This window comes from Heterodontus francisci, chromosome 6, assembly GCF_036365525.1.
Source record: "Heterodontus francisci isolate sHetFra1 chromosome 6, sHetFra1.hap1, whole genome shotgun sequence".
In the NCBI taxonomy this organism is placed as follows: Eukaryota; Metazoa; Chordata; class Chondrichthyes; order Heterodontiformes; family Heterodontidae; genus Heterodontus; species Heterodontus francisci.
In genome coordinates, this window is record NC_090376.1 from 115,545,047 (window position 1) to 115,563,319 (window position 18,273).

At 46.0% G+C, this 18,273-nt stretch overlaps 1 protein-coding gene across 4 annotated transcripts in view; it reads left to right on the top strand.

Moving 5' to 3' along the window:
* LOC137371482 (nectin-1-like) overlaps positions 1-18,273 on the top strand; it is a 250,457-nt gene that overhangs the window by 226,435 nt on the left and 5,749 nt on the right. For 3 of the 4 annotated variants that reach the window (XR_010975229.1, XR_010975231.1, XR_010975230.1), the window contains one exon: positions 7,934-8,088. The exons of the other annotated variant lie outside the window; for it this stretch is intronic. The gene's annotated coding sequence lies outside the window, so the exon portion shown is untranslated. The remainder of the gene's footprint in view (positions 1-7,933; positions 8,089-18,273) is intronic. 4 annotated transcript variants of the gene reach the window in all.

Genomic DNA, 18,273 nt, shown 5'->3' on the forward strand with positions numbered 1-18,273 from the left:
AATAGAAAAAATTGGAGTCCTTGCAAATTTACAGTCTGAGGTTGCTTGAAGTCCTCACAGTCATCCGATGTGGGAAAAAAGGTTCTTCCACAGTAGAACAGTCCATAGTCTAACTTCAGTCAGTGATGCTTTCCTTCTCCAGCGAATTTCAACAATTAACGACTTGCAAACACTTTCAACAGAATCAATCTGACTTCAGATTTTTAAGGGATAAAAGATTGTCACAGTCTAACTTCCCTTTCTTCAATTTAAATTACCAGAGATCTCTGTCTTTGCTTGATGTTTTTAGAATTTTGAGAGATAATAATAATCAGACTAAAACCCTCTTCCTTCAGTTTAAATGGTGGAGAGATCTTTTTTCAGTTGTGCTCATCACAGCTGTGTTCTGCTAGAACAAACTGTCCCACTAAAAGCCAGTTCAAAACTGAATTGTAACAAATGTATCACATCAGGCTCACTCCCAGTGGCTGTTTCTATGGTAACGAGAATGCACCCTTTGAATTGCAGTCTCCAAATGGCTGTTTCTAAGGCAACGAAAATGCATCTTCCTACAACTCCTAAGGCATGCTGGTTCTTAAAGCAATACTGATCCCTTACAAGCCTTAAAGGCAAACTGAATATTCCCAAAAAAAACTACAGGACTATGACAGACTCCATCCCACTTCATAAGTTGAGCTTCTGACACCTACATCTTCTCCATCACCAAGTCCACCTTCTTCCACTTTTGTAGACTGTCTCCCTCTGCTCCTACTTCATCCAATCTGCAGCTGAAACGTTCATCCATTTTTTTGTCACCTGCAGATTTGACTATTCCAACGGTCTCCTAGCTGGCTTCCTATCCTTCACTTTCCATAAATTTCACCTCATCCAAATTAAAGCCTTGATCGGGTATAAAGTTAAAACCCGACCAGGGCCTGACCCTAACATAGCCAACCCGAACCCGACCCGGGACCGTTTCCTTTAATTTTTTTCTTGGGCCCGGCCCGACCTGAATATCCTTCATCCATTCCGGCAGCAGACTATTCCTGACCCAAGCCGAGCCCGAATGCTGGACTCAGAATATAGACCCGACCCGCCCTGAACCCGACACATGTAATTGGGTCGAGTTGGGTTCGGGTCAAGCATCCAGGCTTTAATCCAAACCTCTGCTGCCCATGTCCTCTCTTGCACCAAGTTCTGCTCATCCATCAGCCCTGTCCTCGCTGACCTTAATTGGCTTGTGCAGGTTGGGCAAGGATAATTTGGTACATTTGACACTGGAACAGAGGGTGGAGTTTGGATTGCTTACCGGTTGCAGAGTCTGAATGAGTTTTGTCAATTCTCACTCAGGAATCCTATATACAGCCAAGATGTCCCCTTTTTTGGAGAGAAATAGGAAGAATAAAGCTTTAGGAAGGATGTGAGGGCCCTTGAGAGGGTGCAGAGGAGAATTACCAGAATGGTTGGGATAAGGGAATTTAGTTAAAAGGTTATGTTGGAGAAGCTGGGATTGCTCTCCTTGTGGGGCAAAGGAGGTTGAGAGGAGATCTGACAGAGATGTACAGTATTATTCTGTGATTCTGTGATTCTGAGCAGTTTAGATAAGGTAGACAAAGAAAACCTCCTCATTAGCTAATGGTACAAGGACTAGTGGACACATTTAAGGTTTTGGGCAAGAGATACAGCGGGGGATGTGAGGAAGAACCTTTTTTTTGCAGCGACTGGTACTGGCGTGGAACTGACTTCAAAAGGAAATTGAATGGGTACTTGAGGGAAGTAAACTTTCAGGGCTACGGGGATAGCGTGGGAGAATAGTACTGATTGGATTGCTCTACAGAGAGTCAACATGGACTGAATGGTCTCCTTCTGTGCTGTAATGACATTATGGGCTGAATTTTATGGGCCCCCTAGGGACGGGAATGGAGACTGCAGGAGCCCATAAAATTGCATGGGAGGTTGGGAGTAAGATGCCTGTTGCCTTTCCGGCGCATTCCAAATTACCTGCCCCAGGCGAATTAAGGCCCTTCAGTGGTCAATTAATTTAGTGGAAGGTAGAGGGGCCTACCGCCGCATGGAGCCATTGCCAGGTAAAACCTGGTTTCCTTCAAGCGGGATCGGTGAGGTGTCCCTCCTCTGGGCGAAATCCAGGGCCCCCACCCTGGAAGACCAACCCCCCAACAACACCCTTCCCCCTCATCCCATTGCTGGGGCCTGCCTGAATGGCCCCGGCAACCCTGACCTGATGGTTTAATGAAAGGGAAATCCTGTTTGACAAATTTATTAGAATTTTTTGAGGATGTAACTAATAGGGTAGATAAAAGGGAACCAGTAGCTGTAGTATACCTGGATTTCCAAAAGGCGTTTGATAAGGTGCCACATAAAAGATCAATAGGCTCCTGGTGTTGGGGGTAATATATTAGCATGGATAGAGGATTGGTTAACAGACAGGAAGCAGAGAGTGGGCATAAACAGGGCATTTTCAAGTTGGCAGGCAGTGAATAGTGGGTGCCACGAGGATCCGTGCTGGGGCCTCAGCTATTTACATTTTATTTTAATGACTTGGATGAAGAGACAGAGAGTAATGTATCTAGGTTTGCTGATGATACAAAGCTCAGTGAAAAGATAAGCTGCAGTGAGGACATAGAGAGGCTGCAAAGAGATATAGACAGGTTAAATGAGTGGGTAACAAGACAGCAAATGAAGTATAATGTAGGGAAGTGTGAAGTTGGTCACTTCAGTTTCAAAAATGGAGAAGTAGAATATTTTTTCAAAGGTGTGAAACTGGGAAGTGTTAATGTTCAGAGAGACTTGGGTGTACTCGTACAAGGAAAGCACAAAGTTAACATGCAGGTATAGCAGGCTATTCGGAAGGCAAATGGCATGTTGGCCTTTATTGCAAGGGGATTGGAGTGCAGAAATAAAGACGTCTTACTAAAATTGTACAGGGCTTTGGTGAGACCGCACCTGGAATACTGAGTGCAGTTTTGGTCTCCACATTTAAGTAAGGATATACTTGCACTGGAGGCGGTGCAGCAAAGATTTACTAAATTGGTCCCTGGGATGAGGGGGTTGTCCCGTGATGAGAGGCTGAGTAAATTGGGCCCATATTCTCTGGAGTTTAGAAGAATGAGAGGCGATCTAATTGAGACACACAAGATTCTGAAAGGGCTTGATAGGGTAGAAGCTGAGAGATTGGTTCCACTGGCTGGGGAATCTAAAATGCAGGGGACACAGTCTCAGGATAAGGGGCCAATCAGTCAGGACTGAGATGAGGAGAAATTACTACACTCAAAGAGTTGTGAATCTTTGGAATTCTCTACCCCAGAGGGTTGTGGATGCTCCATCACTGAATACATTTAAGGCTGGGATAGATAGATTTTTGGTCTCGCAGGGAACCAAGGGATATGGGGAGCAGGCAGGAAAGTGAAATTGAAGCCCAAGATCATCCATGATCATATTAAACGGGCCATATGGTCTACTTCTGCCCCTATTTCTTGTATTCTTGTGTTCTTGTGACGCCACTTAGCTGTCCCGAAGTCTTCATTACTCTTCTCCTCTGCAGAGCCTCCTGCAATACCGGCAATGGCCACCGCTCCAGGTGGCACTGCCAGTTGTGCTGAGTTGATGGCCCTCTGATTGGCCGGTTGTTCCGGAGGCAGGAGCTTGTCCCTAAAGGGACGGTGTCCCCAGTGGTGGGCATTTAATTGTTGCCCGCCGTGGAATTGAAACGGGAGGTCTGACAGAGGGCCGAGGCAGGTTCTCACTCTGCCTTCTGGCCTGCTGCCAGTACCCCAGTCACAAGTCACCAGAATAAAATCTGGCCCTATGACTTTATGACCTCCTTGCCCCATACCCATTAATAACTTTGGTTAACAAAAATCCAATTTACAAATGATCTAGCATCAATTGCTGTTTGCAGAAGAGAATGCTAAACTTCTCCCACCCGGCACAGTGGCGCAGTGGTTAGCACCGCAGCCTCACAGCTCCAGCGACCGGGTTCAATTCCGGGTACTGCCTGTGTGGAGTTTGTAAGTTCTCCCTGTGTCTGCGTGGATTTCCTCCGGGTGCTCTGGTTTCCTCCCACATGCCAAAGACTTGCAGGTTGATAGGTAAATTGGCCATTAGAAATTGCCCCTAGTGTAGGTAGGTGGTAGGGAAAATATAGGGACAGGTGGGGATGTGGTAGGAATTTGGAATTAGTGTAGGATTAGTATAAATGGGTGGTTGATGGTCGGCACAGACTCGGTGGGCCGAAGGGCCTGTTTCAGTGCTGTATCTCTAAACTAAACTTTGCATGTAGGTGCGTTTCCAAATTTCAATCCTGCAATGTCTGGCTCTCATTTTAGACTGTACCCCCTAGTCCTAGAATCCCAACCAATGGAAACAGTTTCTTTTTATCTATCTTATTTGTTCACCTTAATATCTTGAAACAAACTATTTCCTTCTAAAAGCTGCTAAGCTGACAGAATTACTCTCTTGTCCTACTCCAGCCTAGCCCCTGTTCTTAGTAGGGGTGTCTGAATATCAGTTGCTAAAAGCCTATTATGATTAGTAGGAGGAGGTTGTAATTTCAGAGCTGTGGTAACCAGCCCCTTTAATCATCCAGAACCATTGGATGTCACCACATTCTCTTCCTTTAACCAGAGTTTCAGAATGCCATCCATCTCTATGACCAGTTCACCACAGGAATACTTCTGAGCTGTGTGTAACATTTTAAATTTACCAGCTCCCTATGTTATCATGCCTGAGAGCTATTCTTCCCCCAAATGTGCCTTGTGTGTTGAAATGCAGTGGGCATGCACAGTTTATTTAAATGATTGGGAAGCAAGAGCAGCACCCAAGAAGTCCCTGTATAAAGCATTCACTGCTCGGGAACCTCGGTTCCCTTGAACTGGGTCCTTGTTGTTAAAGTTAGATTGGTCGTTTCTGATTTTATGGCATGATTTTGGTTATGGGAAATTGTTGATATTGCCTAAAAACCATACTACACCTTTTCCAGGATTTTTTGTACAGCTGTAATTACTGGCGGGCTTATTATATTTCAGCAATATGTATTCTGTCACGGTCACAGCTGTTCTGAATCATTATACAGCAGATACCCTCCAGACAGTTGTCGGAAATTTATATCATGTCAAGCAGATAACTGAATTGTTCCTTGCCAGCGTTAACAGCTTCATCACACTTGTAGAAAGCAGTTGGTACCAAGAAAGATGAGCAGACAGCTAAAAGCTAGTGGATAGGTACAAACAATTAAACACTAATAAAATGTTGGGCCTTTATCTCAAGAGGGCTGGAATATAAAAAGTTGGAAATTATGTGACAGCTATACAGAGCTCTAATTAGACCCCATCTCGATTACTGCATTCAGTGCTGGGCACTGCTCCTTCAGAAGTATAGAATGATACAGCTCAGAAGGAAGCTATTCAACTAATTGTGCCTGTGCTGGCTCTTTGGGAGCACCATCCAACTGGTCCCACTCCCTGCAGTTTCTCCATAGCCTGAAAATGATTTCACTTCAAATATTTATCCACTTCCCTTTTTAATGTTATGACTGAATCTGCTTCCACAATACTTTCAAGCAATGCATTCCAGACATAACAAATCATTGTCATTGTCATTTACGGCACAGAAGGAGGCCACTTGGCCCATCTAGTAGATGCCAGCTCGCCGCGGAGTAATCAAGTAAGTCTATTACCCTGTTCGATTCCCGCAGCACTGCAAGTTTATTTCCTTCAAGTGCACATCCAATTTCCTTTGCAATCATTGGTTATCTCTGCTTCCACCACCGTCATGGGCAGTGAGTTCCAGGTCATTACCATGTGCTGCATAAAAAAGTTCTTCTTCAGATTTCCCCTACATAACTTGTCCCAAACCTTAAATCTGTGCCCCCAAGTGTTTGTACCATCACTTAATGGAAACAGTTTTTCCTTGTCTAACTTATCTAATCCTGTAATAATCTTGTACACCTCTATCAAATCTCCTCTCAATCTCCTTTGTTCTAAGGAGAACAGCCCCAGTGTTTCCAACCTAACCTTGAAACTGAAATCTCCCATCCCTGGAACTATTCTGGTAAATCGCCTCTGCGCCCTCTTCTTCCTAAAGTGTGGTGACCAGAACTGGTAACACAATACTCCAGTTGAGGCCTAACCAGAGATTTATAAAAAGGTTCAGCATAACTTCCCTGCTTTGGTACTTTTCTTTCAATGCTTCTATTTAAGAAGCCCAAGATCCCATATGTTTTGTGAAAAATATGATTCCTCACTTCACCGGTTCTTTTGGCAGTCAACTTAAATCTGTGTCCTTCTCCTTATATATTTTATCAAAACCCCTCAAAATTTTCAACACCTCTATCAGACCTCCACTTAACCTTTTCTGATATAAAGAGAGCAACCTAAACTCCTTCAATCTCTCACATCCCTTCAGTCCCTCATCCCTTCTCATAAATCTCCTCTGCACCTGCTCCAATGCATTCACATCTTTCCTAAAGGGTGGTGACCAGAATTGGGCACAATAGTCCAGTTGAGGCCAAACCAATGTTTTATAAAGGTTCATCATAACTTCCTTGCTTTTGTACTCTTGTTATAAAGCCTAGGATCCCATATGTCTCAACCTGCCTCATCATCTTCAATGATTTGTGCACATAAACTCCCAGGTCTCTCTGTTCCTGCATCCCCTTTAGAATTACACCCTTTATTTTGCATTGCCTGTCCTCATTCTTCCTATTAAATTTATCACTTCACGCTTCTTGCCATTAAACTTCACCTGCCTTGTGCCCATCCATTTCACCAACCTGTCTATGTCCTCTTGAAATCTATCACTATCCTCCTCACAGTTCACAATACTTCCAAGTTTTGTGTTATCTGCAAATTTTGAAAATGTGCCCTGTACACCCAAGTCTAGGTCTTTAATATGTATCAGCAACATACGGACATACGAATTAGGAGCAGAAGAAGGCCATTCGGCCCCTCTAGACTGTTCCACCATTCAATAAGATCATGGCTGATCTGTTTGTATCTCGAATTCCACCATCCCATCTACCCCCAATAACTTTTGATTCCCTTGCAACAAGAATCTATCTATCTCCACCTTAAAAATATTCAATGACCCCACCTCCACCACCTTCTGAGGCAGATAGTTCCAAAGTTGCACAACCTTCTGAGAGAAAAAATTTCCCCTCAGCTCTGTCCTAAGAGGATGACCCCTAATTTTCAAACAGTGCCCCCTAGTTCTGGACTCACCCACAAGAGGAAACATCCTTTCCACATCCACCTTGTCAAGACCGTTCAGGATCTTATAAACTTCAATCAAGTCTCCCCTCACTCTTCTTAACTCCAGTGAAAACAAACCCAGTCTGTCCAACCTTTTCTCATAATCTAGTAAACCTCCTCTAAACTGCCTCCAGTGCATTTACATCCTTCCTTAAATAAGGAGACCAAAACTGCGCACAGTATTCAAGATTTGGTTTCACCAATGCCCTGTATAGCAGCAAACTGGAGGGAGGGCTCCCAGGTTCTCTGATGTAGCCTTAGTCTAGGAGGTAGGAAGGAGGCGAGAGATCATGTATCTGCATGGGGTCAGGAGGCCTTCCAGGCAAATGCTACAAAGGGAATGGCAGCAGGTAGCCAGAGATGTCAATTCAAGGAGTATGGCCCTGAGAAAAATATTCAGTGACCTCACATGAGTGGTCAAGGGTCAGTGAATGATTCTTCAGATGTCATGTCCCAGTAACTACACCAGCAACCACTGCTCAATGCACCACACTCTCATCATCTTGCAATCAAGATTGATGTCGAACAGTCCGACGCTCCACCTCACGCTCACACTCTTATCAATGCTATAAGCTTCACATGAGCATCTTTCAGTTGCCATACGTTTCCAGCTATTCAGTTATAACAGACACATCAACCAAATGTCTTGTAACACACTCACTGACACGCTTTACTCTCTCTTGCAGGACATTATTGAACGTAAGGGGAATCAGTGCAGAGAACGTGCAGGGGTCAGGTACGCCTGCATCTCCTGAACCCCTTGGAGAACATGGCACTGTGAATTATTGGGCCGGCAGTGACTGCCGTTACAACCGGTGTCGCCAAAATATCCAGGATAATGGTATGATGTTGTACCTTCTTAAATTCCACTTCACACTCATTCCACTTTCTGGCATGATGGTATGGCCATGCACTTCCTGCTTTCCACCAGTGCTAGTGTAACACCTTTCAAAGGTCATCGACCTGAAACATTAACTCTGTTTCGCTCTACACAGATGCTGCCTGACCTGATGAGTATTTCCAGAATTTTCTGTTTAGATTCATGAATTTGTCTGTACTTACGTGCATGGCCTCCGTTACCTCCCTGACACAGCGATGCATAATGAGCTGTGAGATGATGGCGATGTCGCTGTCTCCAGCCTGGAAGGATCTGCTGATCTTGATGGCCACTGGCAACACCTCATCCTACTCTGCAGCTGCAGGTCCAGCTGGAGAAGGTGACCACCGCCTTGGTGAATTGTAGCAACCTCGGGCACTGGACCTGGCTGAGGTGGAGGGAGGAGAAGTGCTCCCTGCATACCCTAGTTGCCTTCTACTGCAAGCTCCTCCTTCTCCTATCTCTGCACAGCTTCCCGGCTCTGTTGACTGTATCCATCTCATTATCGTGCCACAGCTCAAGAGGGACTGCAACCATAGCCCCCATAAATCTGCTGTCAGGCCTTCAAACTCCATTGAATTCCTTGGAAAATTCCAACACCATTCCACCATTCCCTCCTGACCCAAACAAAGTTTCAGAACTCCCTCCAACAACACTGAACACAGCACTTCCACTAAATCTGCAGCAGCAAAAGAAAGTTAAAAGCAAATCACCCGAAAGTGCCATGCTGATACCTTTAAATAGTGCTAGCAAGGGGCCTCTTTTGCAGCTGAGAGTATTTAAGAGAGGTCATTAACAGGACCTCCAATGTCAAAAATGACATGTCAAACGCCAAATCAACATTCAATGCTTAGTGCTGTCACGATCTGCCCATTCTGCATGCTTCTGGCACCCATCCAAGGATGGTGTGCTGCACAGGCAGTGCTAGAAGTGGCAGCAAGCAGAATAGGTGCCATTTTCAGAACTCTGAACTCCATAGCACTGATACCATCAGCACTATGGAGCCTAATTTTGTGGGCCAACTGTGTTTTTAGTGGTGTAGGCTTAGAAATGAACGCAAGCTAGGTCACCAGGAGAACTCCTTTGTTCTTCTTCAAAGAGTGCCATGGGATATTTTATGTCCACCTCAGTTTAACATCTGATCTGAAAGATGGCACCTCTGGCAAAGCAGTGTAGTGGCATGCCAGCCTAGATTTTGTGCTCAAGTGTCTAGATTGGGACTTGAACCCACAGCTGCTGATTCAGAGCCAAGAGTGCTACCACTGACCTACGGCTCACACCTGATCAGGTACTCAAACAAGGTGTTACAGGCTGAGGATGAAGAGGAAGTTGGACAAATCTTCTTTCTCACACTGAAATTGGGACATGAGAGGAATGCTTCCACCACCTGGTGCTTTTGTTGGTGAGGGGCACATCTTGGGAAGTGGCTGGGATGTAGATTTTCCATTGATTAAATGAATGGATAGAAACTCACAGGCTGCATGCCTGCAATTTCCTTCGAATACTTGCTGGAAATTACCCCTGAAATGCTTTACATCCAGTGGCAATTGAGACAGAGATTTCAACAGTATTTAAAAGAACAATACAAAAGATTACAAAAAGTTGCTAGGTAAATGGGATTATATAGTTCCAGTTGGAGAACTAATACCAGCACAGGCTCAGTGGGCCAAATGGTCTCACTCTGTCCTGTAAATTCTGTGATATGCTTATTATCATTGATTCACTTAATTCTGGTAACAAACCTCCTGAAACCTATTCCTCTCTACGTGGCTGAAAATGCCCCTTCACACCTCCACAGGGTTATCTTGGAGACGCCCAAGGATTTATTCTTGAACCCTCTTTTTCCTCATCTGCATGGTGCCTCTTGGTGATATCAACCACAGAGACGAGTCACCTTCTATATTTAAGGGTTTTTATGGACATATATACTACTCTCACAAGGGTGCAAATTTCCCTTGCTGCTAAACAACTCAGTGATAAAAGTGAAAGTGCTCAGCTAATGTCAGCTACTCCCCTGTAAAGACCTGAGCTATACTTGAACTGTCCTAACTCACTGAGCTAGCCTGGGTGGAGTAGAGCTCTCAGGGAAGTGCTAGAAAGGGTAAAGAATAGGTAGCAATTCCAATTCATGTTGGCAGTGGGAAAAGGTAGGCTTTGGGTTGGCTGTGATACCACCTGCAGTCAAACAGCCAGCAGACATTTGCAAATTTTGGGGCCTGGTTAGTCTGTAGGTACACTACTCTTGCATAAATCACTGCCATCTGCCTCTAGTATCTTATCCCCATGGTCATTTTTTATGTGTGTTTCAGGACACTGAGGATTCAATGGTCTATTCAGCCATGGTGAGAATCACAGACTATTCAGCTTAGAAATTTGATTTTGCCATACCCACTTTACAGATGGAAAACAGGTACCTTACGATCCAATATGACAGACATATTCCACACTGGACTGTTCTGGACCTCTTACTGCCATTTTTCCACATCAAGTTTCTCTGCTGTCTGTAGCTGGAATTCACTTCCCCTTTAAGAAGTGCTGGTTGCCTTTAAGTGATGGCATTCTAACCCAATTTCCTGGCCCCCAAAAGGCAATTAATAACAATGGGTGGCATCCGAGTCAGGATAATAAGCTGCCAGCAACAATTTCACACAGTACCTGCAGACACATGAACAGGTATATGAAATACATGCCCAATCTCCTATATAGCTGTTTATGGATGTGATTGAATTCCTGGGCCCCATTCCTGTCTTGACCTGATATTTATGCACTTTCATCAGGGGTCAGTGGGTTACTGTCAGGAGCATGAGCCCTGGCTTCTTTTTCTCCTCCTGATCCCAAGGAGGTTGAAGCTAATTGGAGCACTTTTACCACCAGCCAAGTTGAGATCAACTAATTGAAAGCTAGGACTTTCCTACGTTATGATTTTAAAAAGCTCAGCATTTGGGAGGGGCAGCTCTAAAATGCTTTTATTTGGATTCAAACACATCCTGTACTCCATCTGATTTTGGTGGACTTGCTGAGTGTTTCCAGCATTTTTCTGTTTGTTACAAAAATATGTTAGCATCTGCTTCCCCTTGTTGCAATGGTAATTTCCTTCCCCCAGTGGGATGTCAGTCGCCTGTGGTGGAGCTGTGTTCTTTTTTAATTTCTGTGCAGACCGTTGGGGGAAATCCGAGCACCATCTGTTCTAACAGTCAAAGGAAGTGTCTGTTGCTCAAAGGAAAAGAGTGCTGTCAGTGTAGAAACTGTTTTAAAAATATACAGTAGCAAAATTGGTAAAATAACGAGACAGTTACAAGGGCCACCTCACCAAACACTGTCCTCCCAGCAGGCAATGATGAAAGATCACAGACCTGAAATGTTATCTCTGTTTCTCTCTCCAAAAATGCTACCAAACCTGCTGAGTATTTCCAGCATTTTCTATTTTTATTTCAAACCTCATGGATTGTCTTATGGATCCATCCCGGTTCAAGAGACCCCAGTTTCATAATCTACAAATTCACAACATTGTAATAACCAGGGCTTTATTACAATTACACAGGAATCCAAGTATTGAATTTATTTTGTTGGATTAAACAACTTTCATGTGCCATTTCTTCAATGATATCTTCTTTCCCATTAAACTAAGAAAATACTTATCCTTTTCTTCCTCTACTGATACTTCGAAATTCCTCTAAATTGGTTTGAACAACAACAACTTGTATTTATTTAGCACCTTAAACAAAGTAACATGTCCCGAGGAACTTCACAGGAGCATCATCAAACAAAATTTGACACCGAGCTACATATTAGAGTAGATGATCAAAGGCTTGGTCAAATAGGTAGGTTTTAAGGAACATCTTAAAGGAGGAAAGAGAGTTTAGAGAGGTGGAGAAGTTTAGGGAGGGAATTCCAGACCTTAGGTTCTTGATAGCTGAAGGCACAGCCACCAATGATGAAGCAATTAAAACATTAGAGATGTATAAGAGGCCATAATTGGAGGAGCACAGATATCTCAGAGGTTTTTAAATTAGAATTAGAATTAGAACATTACAGCGCAGTACAGGCCCTTCGGCCCTCGATGTTGCGCCGACCATCTGACCTACACTATTCCATTTTCATCCATATGTCTATCCAATGACCACTTAAATGCCCTTAAAGTTGGCGAGTCTACTACTGTTGCAGGCAGGGCGTTCCACGCCCCTACTACTCTCTGCGTGAAGAAACTACCTCTGACATCTGTCCTATATCTTTCACCCCTCAACTTAAAGCTATGTCCCCTCGTGTTTGCCATCATCATCCGAGGAAAAAGACTCTCACTATCCACCCTATCTAACCCTCTGATTATCTTGTATGTCTCTATTAAGTCACCTCTCCTCCTCCTTCTCTCTAACGAAAACAATCCCAAGTCCCTCAGCCTTTCCTCGTAAGACCTTCCTTCCATACCAGGCAACATCCTAGTAAATCTCCTCTGCACCCTTTCCAAAGCTTCCACATCCTTTCTATAATGCGGTGACCAGAACTGCACGCAATACTCAAGGTGCGGCCTCACCAGAGTTTTGTACAGCTGCATCATGACCTCGTGGCTCCGAAACTCGATCCCCCTACTAATAAAAGCTAACACACCATATGCCTTCTTAACAGCCCTATTAACCTGGGTTGCAACTTTCAGGGATTTATGTACCTGGACACCAAGATCTCTCTGCTCATCTACACTACCAAGAATCTTCCCATTAGCCCAGTACTCTGCATTGCTGTTACTCCTTCCAAAGTGAATCACCTCACACTTCTCCGCATTAAACTCCATTTGCCATCTCTCAGCCCAGCTCTGCAGCCTATCTATGTCCCTCTGTACCCTACAACACCCTTTGACACTATCCACAACTCCACCGACCTTTGTGTCATCCGCAAATTTACTAACCCACCCTTCTACACCCTCATCCAGGTCATTTATAAAAATGACAAACAGCAGTGGCCCCAAAACAGAACCTTGCGGTACACCACTAGTAACTAAACTCCAGGATGAACATTTGCCATCAACCACCACCCTCTGTCTTCTTTCAGCTAGCCAATTTCTGATCCAAAGCTCTAAATCACCTTCAACCCCATACTTCCGTATTTTCTGCAATAGCCTACCGTGGGGAAAGGTTTGTGTGGCTTGGGGACAACACAGAGATAGGGAGGGGCAAGGCCATGAAGGACAATAATGGAAATGTGGTTTAAAAATGGTGAGGACTGTGTGCTTAATAGTCAAGGATACAAAGGCCAGGATTTTTCAGGCCCTTTGAGAATGGGGTCAGAAGCAGGGATGGTTGGGCCGGAATATTGCAATGGAAGACATCAGAACGGAAGTCTTTACGTCGGATCCAGACTTTCAAAGGGGCAGAAAGCATGATGGGAGGGCAGTGTGCCTTGACACTTCAAACAGGTAGTTGAAGCAATTAATTTGTCAATTGAAAGAAATTTTTTTTGAATCTTGCCAGAAGTGCACGGGGCTCATGGGCTGTCAGAGCTGGGCAGGTATATGAAGGCAGCAAGCAAGTGGGAGGTGATGGCTGGCTTCACTTGGCCTTTGAAGGGAAGGTAGAGCACAATGTAAACATTGGATATCACTGTCAGGTGTAGGGGCAAAGGTGCCTGTGCAGAGCGTGTGAACCACCAGAGTACCATCATGGAACTGGCACTTGTGTGCTTCAAATGGGGAGGAAGAGGGATGGCATGCGGTGGGTGGAGGTGGTTCACGGATAATTGGCCCTGTCAACTCAAACTGCCCACTTGTCATGGGAATTGTGCACAAAGAAGGCTGGTAAGGCGAAGAAAGCAGCGACCTCGGGGTGGGGAGGAAGGAGAATGGCACAGAGGGTACCACGAGCAGTGTCCTGCGTGCAGAAGAAGGTACTCTGCAGAAAGGGTCATAGAGTCATAGGGGCTGGATTTTAAAGCCCCTGCGCTGTCGGGAATGGTGGCTGGGGGGCAATGAAGATCGGTACAGCAGAAGCCCGCTACTGACCCCGACAGCGGCAGGCCCTGTACCGATCTCGGCAGCAGCGGCAAGGCCTCGTGGTGGCCACCCCACCGCTCAGCGATGGGACCCGTATTAGAATATGTGAATGCCTACTTACCATGCAGGCCGCAGCGTATCAGCCACCACGTTCCGATATTTATGCGGGCGGCCGACAATGCCGCGCCTTCAAATCTCCCCACACCTGTGGGGAGCAGGGGAGCGGGGTTACAACACTGCGGATTGGTCGGAGCGGGTGATGGGGAGTGTAAAAGGACAAAGGTGCCGAGCTCTGTGGGGCGGGGAGTGGGTAGGCCAAATTTTCAATATAGGTATTCCGGGGGGTGGGGGTGGGGTGGAAAGGGCAGGAATGTTGTGATTTCTTTTTTAATTCATTCATGGGATGTGGGCGTCGCTGGCCAGGCCAACATTTATTGCCCATCTATAATTACCCTTGAGAAGGTGGTGGTGAGCTGCCTTCTTGAACCGCTGCAGTCCATTTGGGGTGCGGGTACACCCACGGTGCTGTTAGGAAGGGAGTTCCAGGATTTTGACCCAGCCACAGTAAAGGAACGGCGATATAGTTCCAAGTCAGGATGGTGTGTGACTTGGACGGGAACATGCAGGTGGTGGTGTTCCCATGTATTTGCTGCCCTTGTCCTTCTAGTTGGTAGAGGTCGCGGATTTGTAAGGTGCTGTCTAAGGAACCTCGGTGCATTGCTGCAGTGCATCTTGTAGATGGTACACACTGCTGCCACTGTGCGTCGGTGGTGGAGAGAGTGAATGGTTGTAGATGGGGTGCCAATCAAGCGGGCTGCTTTGTCCTGGATGGTGTCGAGCTTCTTGAGTGTTGTTGGAGCTGCACCCATCCAGGCAAGTGGAGAGTATTCCATCACACTCCTGACTTGTGCCTTGTAGATGGTGGACAGGCTTTGGGGAGTCAGGAGGTGAGATACTCGCCTCAGGATTCCTAGCCTCTGATGTGCTCTTGTAGCCACGGTATTTATATGGCTACTCCAGTTCAGTTTCTGGTCAATGGTAGCCCCTAGGATGTTGATAGTGGGGGATTCAGCGATGGTAATGCCGTTGAATGTCAAGTGGAGATGGTTAGATTCTCTCTTGTTGGAGATGGTCATTGCCTGGCACTTGTGTGGCGCGAATGTTACTTGCCATTTATTAGCCCAAGCCTGGATATTGTCCAGGTCTTGCTGCATTTCTACACGGACGGCTTCAGTATCATAGGAGTTGCGAATGGTACTGAACATTGTGCAATCATCAGCGAACATCCCCACTTCTGACCTTATGATTGAAGGAAGGTCATTGATGAAGCAGCTGAAGATGGTTGGGCCTAGGACACTACCCTGAGGAACTCCTGCAGTGATGTCCTGGAGCTCAGATGATTGACCTCCAACAACCACAACCATCTTCCTTTGAGCTAGATATGATTCCAGCCAGCGGAGGGTTTTCCCCTTGATTCCCATTGACCTCAGTTTTGCTAGGGCTCCTTGATGCCATACTCGGTCAAATGCTGCCTTGATGACAAGGGCAGTCACTCTCACCTCACCTCTTGAGTTCAGCTCTTTTGTCCATGTTTGAACCAAGGCTGTAATGAGGTCAGGAGCTGAGTGGCCCTGGCGGAACCCAAATTGAGCGTCACTGAGCAGGTTATTGCAAAGCAAGTGCTGCTTGATGGCACTGTAGATGACACCTTCCATCACTTTACTGATGGTTGAGAGTAGGCTGATGGGGCGGTAATTGGCCGGGTTGGACTTGTCCTGCTTTTTGTGTACAGGACATACCTGGGCAATTTTCCACATTGCAGGGTAGATGCCAGTGTTGTAGCTGTACTGGAACAGCTTGGCTAGGGGTACGGCAAGTTCTGGAGCACAGGTCTTCAGTACTATTGCCGGTATATTGTCAGGACTCATAGCTTTTGCAGTATCCAGTGCCTTCAGTCGTTTCTTGATATCATGCGGAGTGAATCGAATTGGCTGAAGTCTGGCATCTGTGATGCTGGGGACTTCAGGAGAAAGCCGAAATGGATCATCAACTCGGCACGTCTGGCTGAAGATTGTTGCAAATGCTTCAGCCTTATCTTATGATATGCCATTGCGGGGGGTGGGTGGGAGAATGCATGGGAAGAATTGTACATTGATTTTTCAACCTTTAAAGTTACTGGCCCTTTAAAAATTTAAAAGCTCTTTTTGGGCTGCAAGCCCTTTAAAAGTGGCGCCACGCCTGCGCATTGGCACCGGACGCCATTGCCGGTGACAGTTCGCCAACCCCTCCATGTCATCGCAGGGAGCAGCAGCTCCGTGTTGTGGTCTCAGGGCGCGTGAGGCGCATTTTTTAACATCCACCGCCTACTTCAGCGGCGGAGTCTTAAAATGCAGCACATAAAGTCATTCACAGAATAGAAAGAGGCTATTCAGGCCATCGAGTCAATGCCAGCTCTCCACGGAGCAATCCAGTCAGATCCACTCCCCCACTCAATCTCAGTGTCCCTGCTAATTAATTTCCTTCAAGCGCCAATCCAATGTCCTTTTGAAATCGTTGATCATCTCCACTTCCACAACCCTCGTCGGCAGTGAGTTCCAGGTCATCCAGGGAGAACAACCCCAACTCGTCCAACCTAACCTTGTAACTAAAATCCCCCATCCCTGGAACCATTCTGGTAAATCTTCTCTGCAGCCTCCCTAGGACCCTCACATCCTCCCTAAAGCGTGATGACCAGAACTGGATGCAATACTCTAGTTGGCGCCTAACCAGAGCTTTATAAAGGTTCAGTATAACTTTCCTTCTTTTGTACTCTATGCCGCTATTTATGAAGCCCAAGATCCCATATGTTTTACTAACCACTCTCTTAATATGGCCTGCCACCATCAGAGATCGAGGCATGTGCAGCCCCAGGTCCCTCTGTCCCTGAAAACCTTTTAGAACTGTGCCATTAAGTCTATATTGCCTCACCATATTCCTTCTGCCAAAATGCTTCACCTCACACTTGACAGTGTGAAATTCCATCTGCCACTTGTCTGCCCATTCTGCTAGCCTATCTATGTCCTATTCCAGGGGGTTCATATCATCCTCACAGTTTGCCACTCCTCCAAGTTTGGGTTCATCATCAAATTTTGAAATTCGACTGTTTCCAAGATCCAAGACATTTAACTTCTTCTTCTTCTTTGGCCTCCTTGTCTTGAGAGACAATGGGTAAGCGCCTGTAGGTGGTCAGTGGATTGTGAAGCAGCGCCTAGAGTGGCTATAAAGGCCAATTCTAGAGTGACCAACTCTTCCACAGGTGCTGCAGATAAAATTGGTTGTCGGGGCTGTTACACAGTTGGCTCTCCCCTTGCGCTTCTGTCTTTTTTCCTGCCAACTGCTAAGTCTCTTCGACTCGCCACACTTTAGCCCCACCTTTATGGCTGCCCGCTAGCTCTGGCGATCGCTGGCAACTGACTTCCATGACTTGTGGTCAATGTCACAAGACTTCATGTCGCGTTTGCAGAGGTCTTTAAAGCGGAGACATGGACGGCCGGTGGGTCTGATACCAGTGACAAGCTCACTGTACAATGTGTCCTTGGGGATCCTGCCATCTTCCATGCGGCTCACATGGCCAAGCCATTTCAAGCGCCGCTGGCTCAGTAGTGTGTATATGCTGGGGATGTTGGCCGCTTCGAGGACTTCTGTGTTGGAGATATAGTCCTGCCACCTGATGCCAAGTATTCTCCGGAGGCAGCGAAGATGGAATGAATTGAGACGTCGCTCTTGGCTGACATACGTTGTCCAGGCCTCGCTGCCATAGAGCAAGGTACTGAGGACACAGGCTTGATACACTCGGACTTTTGTGTTCCGTGTCAGTGTGCCATTTTCCCACACTCTCTTGGCCAGTCTGGACTTCGCAGTGGAAGCCTTTCCCATGTGCTTGTTGATTTCTGCATTGAGAGACTGGTCACTGGTGATAGTTGAGCCTAGGTAGGTGAACTCTTGAACCACTTCCAGAGTGTGGTCGCCAATATTGATGGATGAAGCATTTCTGACGTCCTGTCCCATGATGTTCGTTTTCTTGAGGCTGATGGTTAGGGCAAATTTGTTGCAGGCAGCCGCAATCAATGAGTCTCTGCAGGCACTCTTCAGTACTTCGGTCTTCGCTCTAAGACGGCCATGGTTGAACA